The sequence below is a fragment of the Strix aluco genome, chromosome 7 (genome assembly GCF_031877795.1).
Source record: "Strix aluco isolate bStrAlu1 chromosome 7, bStrAlu1.hap1, whole genome shotgun sequence".
In the NCBI taxonomy this organism is placed as follows: domain Eukaryota; kingdom Metazoa; phylum Chordata; class Aves; order Strigiformes; family Strigidae; genus Strix; species Strix aluco.
Window position 1 is genome coordinate 41,439,460 of NC_133937.1, and position 7,648 is coordinate 41,447,107.

Sequence of the window (7,648 nt, forward strand, 5' to 3'; positions counted from 1 at the left end):
ATGTGTCCCAGCAGCTTCCAGACCACGGCAGCACCCAGAATTCATCAACCACTGCCCCAAGGCCCCTGCAACCTGCCAAAACACAAATCAAGGGAGAAACGGGTGGGGGCTGCAGCCTGGCACGCAGGGGGGCTGCGGGGATTCGCCAGCTGCCAATGCCCTGGTGCCATGGCTCTTCCCAGCTGGCCAGCAAGCTCCCCAGTGGGGAGCTTCTGAAGCTTTTCGAATGGATTGGGTAAAATCTGAAGGTATAAAACACTGCGGAAAACTGGAAAATGGCTCATTCTGACCTCTAGAAAATGGAACAAGATTTGATGGTTTTTACTGCTTTGTGCCGGGGCCAGCTGGGGAAGGAGTAAGAGTAGTGCAGCTCCAGCATCCCCCTTGGCTCCTGTGCAGAGTTAATACAGTAATGAGTCGCTTGGCCTCACTTCTGTCCTCGGACAGGGCCCAGGGCTTTTTTTTTGTCTTTTCTGTGGCTATGATGAGAGCTTTAGCTGGTGCTAAAATTCAGGTTTTGGACTACATCTGAAATCTTCTGGCAGTCCTTGGGTCCAACAACAAGTAGCTGGACTGCTACGTCCACAGCAAGAGCAGATGTTTGTTAGCAGGGAAAGATTCTTGAATAGATCTACTATATCACTTTTTTATCACTGCTGATATAATTAGGTTGTGGTTTCCCCTGGAGATTTCTCTGGCCAACGCTTTGCTGTGTGCTGTAGGCTGGCTTTTGTGTACAGTGATGGGATCCTGGGGGTCTAAGCTTGGATTTCTTTGGAATTAGGGAGATCAAAAAATGTTCACAGGCCACATAGAAACTGCAGGAGTGACTCAGTGCTCAGGAGATTAAATCTAAGGGTTGGCTTTGCACTCTTCACGAGCACTTTGTTTTCTCTTGGCTTCTCCTCTTCCAATCAATAATGTAAAATATTTTGAACAAGGAAAAGATGTTCCGGTTCACCTCATCTCATTGATGTTCTCATTTAGAGGTACAGAGAACAAGACAACTACACAGAAGGACCCCAAAGCTACATTTCTTTGCAATAGAAATAGATTTTAGGGGACTCACTCTTTAAAGTTGTTTTTCATAGCTATAAAAAGAATATGGAAATGTTTCCCTTTGGTATGTCTACATCCTTCCCACTAAATAAGTGATTTCCTTTTCTCTTTGCTGATTAGGAAGTTCTCCTCTGGAGGTTCTGCTTTGATGTCTCATGAAAAGAAAAATCAAATTAGCAAATCTACAGGAAAGAATTAGCACAGCCTTGTTCCCTGGGCCTGAAATTCAGGGATTAACCCTCTGCCTCGATTCACGCTGGCTTCAAGCAGGCTGAGAAAACGGAAATGCAGTCAGCTCGTTGTCAGTGAGAACCGCGCTCCTGGCGCGGGGCTGCAGCCGATGGAACGGCACGGGTGGCTGGGGGAGGAATCCGGGGAGCATCGCGCCGCGACGGCTGCGGCGGGACCGGCACGGGGCCACGGCCATCCCCCACAGCTGGCCCCGACCCACCGCCCTGGGCCCTGCCGCTGCGGGGCACCCCAGGGAGCCGCTGCCGTGCTGTGCCATACCATGTCATTCTGTGCCATGCCATGCCGTGCCATGCCATGCCATGTCATTCTGTGCCGTGCCATGCTGTGCCATGCCATGCCGTGTCATTCTGTGCCGTGCCATGCCATGTCATTCTGTGCCGTGCCATGCTGTGCCATGCCATGCCGTGTCATTCTGTGCCGTGCCATGCCATGTCATTCTGTGCCGTGCCATGCTGTGCCATGCCATGCCGTGTCATTCTGTGCCATGCCATGCCATGTCATTCTGTGCCGTGCCATGCTGTGCCATGCCATGCCGTGTCATTCTGTGCCGTGCCATGCCATGTCATTCTGTGCCATGCCGTGCTGTGCCATGCCGTGTCATTCTGTGCCATGCCGTGCTGTGCTGTGTCATTCTGTGCCATGCCATGGGGCTGCCTGGGGCTGCCCTCCCCACGCCCCCCCCCGCTTGGCAGACCCTGCTCCACAGCGGCAGCCTCTTTGGGCCTCTTTGGTGCAAAACTGGGGATAAAATAAAAACCCTCAACTCCAGAAGTCTGAAGGCAGAGAAGCCGAGGGAAACCCCTGGTTGCTACGTATTTGCTGTGTTTTCCTCCTCCCTGGAAATCTCAGCTGGATTAGTTCTACTTAATGCATTCAGAGCTGTTCAAAGTTGATGTGAAACAGAGCTGTGCTCTGTATGTTTTACTTTCTGAATAAATACCTTTGTTCCTGCTAGTCTGGCCAAACAATGCCCCAAGCATCCTCCCTGGAGTCCCTGCCGAAGGCACGTTAAAGCCCTCCTGCTCCTGTGAGTCATGCAGCAGCGATGCTCTGCAGGCTGGGGCAGGATGGCGTTCTTTTCTCCCACCCGCTCTTTGGGGCAAAAACAAAATGCCCACTCAGCCTTTGTGTGAAACCAGAAACTCCCTCGACAGCCCAGACCCCGGCTGGGGCCCAGCGGTGGCTGCAGCACCCACATCCCCATCCCTGTCCCCGTCTCTGTGGGCTGACAGGGACAGCAGGGACCCACCAGCCTTCCCAAGCCCAGGCAAGGGCAACGTGTTCAAGGTCTATGTCTGAGTGTTATTTTTCCATTTCCTTTTGTTAAGCAAAACCTCTGCCTTGTTTATCTGAGCTATAAATAGTTTCTTCCATGTCTGCGTTTGCTCTTGCTGTGGTCAGTAACAGGCGGTGTTGGGGTTTGGGGATTGGGTTTTTTAAAACTGATTATTTTTTTGCCTATCGCTAGTGTCAGAACAGAGTGCAAAAACAGATTAAACAAGGAGAGATTAAAGTGAGAGACGTATAAATGGGTCTAAAAATAACCCTTGGGCTCCTTAAGCCAACACGGGTCTGTTGCACACAGTGCACCTCAGTGCCTTTAAAAGTAATGAGCCCCTTGATTTCTGTTGATGATAGAAGGAACATGTATAAATCCTCTGATGAAAGCAGAGTTCAGCTCTGTGTGTGCGTAGGCCTGGGGAAAAGGGTGAATAAGCTGTTTCAGTGGCTTTTACCAGTCTGGCTGAGCTCACTTCCAGGCCGCTCACAGAGCACAGAACATTTATTAGGACTATCTCCTGATTCAGTTGCACTGACTTTATTTATTTGTTCAAACCACCAGTAACACACACAGAGAAATGAATTTCTACCCTCTCAGCACACACTGTCCCAGCACCAGTCCTGCGGCCGGCAGCTCGCAGGAGGCGAGCGAGCCCTCGCACCGGTGCCTCGGCTGCTGCCGAGCTTTGGCGAGCCTGTGCCCAAACCCAGTGCCAAAGCCCAGACAAAGCCCAAACCGAGACCTGGGAGCCAGGCTGTGCTGGAACGCTGCTCTGCCGAGGAGCCCGCTCTGTCCCCGTCACGCTGCGGCGTGTCGCCTACCCGCGCCCCAGCTCCCCGTGCTATCCCAGCTTCTCTTCACAGAGAGCAAACGGGCTTTTGCCGCTGTGTTTGCTTGTTTCCCCCCTTGGCGTGTGAAAGCGCACCAGAAAAAATGGGAAAGCGCAAAGCGCGTGAGTATAATATCTATAGTTCTGTGAGGCACGGCATCCCTCCGTGCACAGTGCGGGTGCCTGGGGAAGCCGCCGGGGAGCTCGCAGGCAGGGGCAAAACTGCCACCTTTGCCAAAAGGATTTTAACCTGTGTTTGCTCCTTAAATAGCACTCGGTCTTTGTCACGGTGCCACAAAGCCGGGTTCCTCCAGCCGGGCGCCGCAGGCCTCGCGGGGCAGGGGTGCTGCTGGGGCTCGCTGTGCGTTTAGGGACCACGCCGGACACTGGAAATTCTGTAGTGCAAAATTCAAACCTGTTTTTAACCCCCCTCTCATGCAAGAGACATGAGAGCGATGCAAAACCCCCATGAGCTGGGCATTTGGGAGCTGGAGCCCCAAAGACACCCAGGTGTCGTGGCTTCCCTGCTTTCTGAGCGGCATTTTCCACCTTCCTGGCCAGGGGCTGAGGCAGGACCTGGTGCTGGGGATCCAGCGCCGGTGCCCTGCGCCGTGGGAAGGGCTAACGCTGACTTCTGGACGGGGAGGTCACGCCTGGATAACGCAGAGGAATTTTTGCTGATGCCTGTGCAGCCTGGCAGGGCGGGGGGAGCCGCGCAGACAGGCCCGGCCGGCCCTAATTAGAGTGTGTGTAATTTCCTATCAGAGGCATTAGCAATACGTAAGGTGTGGAGTAATGGAAAATGTGGAAAGCTGGCGCACGGGCTTGAAAACTAGCTAAACAAGAAATAACCTTGTGCTTCTGTAGGTGTATAATTGAGAAGTGTCAATTATAGACGGTTGGTGCATAAGAGGATTAGTGCACTGCAGAAGAGACTTCTTTGTCTGGAAAAATTACTAGTTGATAATGGAGATATTCCCCTCCCTTCTTTATTGTGTAAACAGTTTTGGTATATTTGTGTCGCCTTCTCTTGTGAAAATAGAACTGCATTTGCCCAGCATGTGTGTCCCAGCACTACCAGTACGTTAACTGGTTCGCTGCTGGCACCTCGTTGCTTCTGCTTCTGGACATCAAAAACTATTTTTTGAAATCCCAGCAGCAAAAGGAAGGAGAAAACCCAAGAGCCCACATATTCCTCTGTGCTTCATTGTGCAGCATCAAGAGTACTTACCATTAGTCACCATGAAGAGCTTTCAATTCCCACTTTTATTTACAGAAAAAAAAAAAAAAAAAAAAAAAGGTGGTTGGTTTGGCTTTGCGTAATTTTTTCACAAATAAAGGCTATTAGTATTTTTTGACATTCAGGGGTTTATTCAGGGACAAAATGTATGACATTTAGGGAAATTAAGACTTCTAAATGTAGTGAGTCTTAGGAAAACTAAGAAAGTGTTTCCTGAATGAATTTTCAGGTTGCTAAGTGTAAGCCAGCACCTGCCAACTGAACTGTGGTGCTCTGCTACCAGATTTTACACAGACTAGAAACTGTGGTCAGAAATCATGAACTGCAGAACAGCAGCGTGTGTGTGTGCCGCGCCTGTAGCACAGGGAGTCTCACGGCCGTCCTGGGGGCCCGTCCCTCACCCCAGGACATGGCTGTACCTGATGGTGTAGAAGGAGAGAGAAAGGGAGGTAGAAAGCAAGTGTGGGGAGAGGGCCGAGGGTGCTGCTCACACCAGGCGATGGCCGCTCGCTGAAGCCCCATGTGAAAGTTCTCAGCTCTCAGATTTTCCATTCTGGCATGTTTTCAATGAGTCTATCTTTCCACATCAGATAACACCTTAATAACAAAACCTAATTAGAAGTAGACTATGAGTTCTCTTGTTTAAATAGTTAGGAATAAAATACTCCTCGAATTCTTTCTCCTCCGCTGCGTGTTGTGAAGGATTAGACAAGCATTGCAGCTGTGAGGTGGCCGGGTGGGTTTCCTCCCTGAAGAAGCCTTTGGTGGCTGTTGCCCTCTGCGGGTACCTTGGGCCATCTAACACTCACCTGCAAGGGCATTCTGTCCCGTACGATGGCATCACGGCCACACCGTAACAGCCCCACAGAGACCTTCACCTGCAAGTATTGTATTTTAAATTCATTACTCTAATTTGGATCTTGCTGTCTGGTCTGGGGTGAGTCTCTCACTCACATTGTCTGGTGACAACTTGAGTTTTTCTTTAATAATTTAATTTATATCTTCAGATTTGCCAGATTTCTGCTCACAACCAACCAGGTTTTCTCAGATACCCTCTACATCGAAGTGTGGATTACCTCTGGCATCGCTCCCTGGGTAGCCAAAGAACAGATTAAATCACTGTGAATGCCACAACTTCCCATAAAGCGTGACAAATCGTGATGGCAGCGTCACATTTCTGCACGGCAAAATAACACACACCAGGCTCTTACACCGGGGGTGTTATTAGTGAAATGTCGTGATCACGAAGTCACCCTTGGAACTCGACGGGGACTGGTGGGCATCGGGAGTGGCGGCTGGTGCTCCCGAGCACCAGCGCCTCCTGCTCGAAGCTCCGGGGTCTTCCCGATTCCTGGTGTCCCTGTTGCTGACTGAGGGGCTTGTGGGTACATTTGCAAAATGCTTACTCTTTGTTTCAACATCTTTGATGAATATTTCTTTAAAACTTTAGATTCAATGAAGCTAACTCTGAATGTTACCTTTTCTCTGATTTAATTTAATCCCAGTGTTTATGTTTGTGTTTTGTAGTGATCTTAGATGGAGCAAAAAGGCTGGGAGAGTGCAATGCCTGGAGGAAACGTGCAACGTCCGGCAGCAGGAGCTGCGTCTCTGCCCTGCCAGAGCGTCCCAGCAAGGGCCACTGACAGCACTGACAGTGCCTTGGGACAGAGGAGAACATCACCCCAAGTCTCAGGTTTTTCTGCTAGCTAAAACCAGATAGAGTTTAACACCATCTTCTGAGAGAGGAAAAAAAAAAAAAAAAAAAAAGGAGCTCCATAGGTCATATGTGTGATTCAGGGATGAAGTTTCAAAGTCTGGATTTAGAAATGGGAGCCAAAGGCTCCGAGAGTGTAATCTATCGCTGAAACCATGCCGGTGACTAACCAGAAAGGTCTGCCCAAAAATGTAAAAATCATGAATCATTCCTGAAAGTCAGAAAATGTTTCATAACTTTCATGACTTCAGATAAAGTCTCAGCATCCTGTTTGCTGCCAGCCTTTGTTCGAGGGCTTTGACTTACTCATATATTAGGGAGGTTTATGCCGAAAGCATGTAGGCTTGAAACTCATCTTTGAAAAATCTGAATAAAGAAAGATGCAATTTTGACCAAAACGTATCTGTGTGTGTATATTGATGCTTCTCTGTCACTCGTCTGCGAGGAGGAGGAATATCTGTATTCACTTATTTCCCAGGGCCCCAGTGCTCAATGGGTTCTGGTGGTGCGGTGCCCGTGCGGCGCAGCAGATCCTCGCTGAACCCTGTCACAGCTGAACATGAGTGAGCTGCCCAGGAGCGGATGCATGTGGCCCAAGGGTGCCCTGAGAGGGACGATGACAGCCGCTGCCACTACCTTTCCGTCAGCCCACGTCCTCTGCATGAGGGACGTTTTGTGAAACGCTGACAGAGAGCACACACTGCACAATAGTAGCAGATGTTATTTTAAAAAAAAAGGTTTGTGTGTGTGTATGCATATATATATCTATATTTACACATATATAGCTTGCTGTGTTTTTACAGAGAAATATAATATGAGAGTTTCTGGCCATGGTTAGTTTGCAGTTTTAAATATACCCATTCAGAGACTTGACAAAATAACTTACGGCTAATTTGATGGCAGCAGAATGGGACTTCAGTATTCCACAGGACTTCTAGTAGTCAGGCATTGCTCAGCAGATCTTTTCTTCCTCCAGGAATGGCCCACCACAATGATTCAGACCCGGGAAAGAGAAATCACTAGTGGGAACTTCTGCACCAACACTATTTCTCTCCCCGTCACAAGGCAATGGTCTGCAGCATCAAATAACCCTTAAAGCAAAGGCACCACCTCTTGTGTAGGCTTTTAGTGTTTCTTTCCTTGTGCAGATCCCTAGGAGTTCTCCATCGGCGTCAAGTGAATTCCAGGCTGCAGAGAACAGTCCTGTTTTCTTTGGTTGCATTTTGTGGACCCTTTGGACTCGCAGCGCCCTGGGAATCCCAGGCCAAAATC

General features: G+C 49.6%; 1 protein-coding gene across 1 annotated transcript in view; it reads left to right on the forward strand.

Annotated features, from left to right (window-relative positions):
- The window catches only part of PWWP2B (PWWP domain containing 2B), a 55,013-nt gene extending 48,239 nt beyond the window's left edge, over positions 1 to 6,774 (forward strand). The window contains exon 3 of the mRNA XM_074831593.1: positions 6,190 to 6,774. The gene's annotated coding sequence lies outside the window, so the exon portion shown is untranslated. The remainder of the gene's footprint in view (positions 1 to 6,189) is intronic.
- Positions 6,775 to 7,648: the final 874 nt, after the last annotated feature.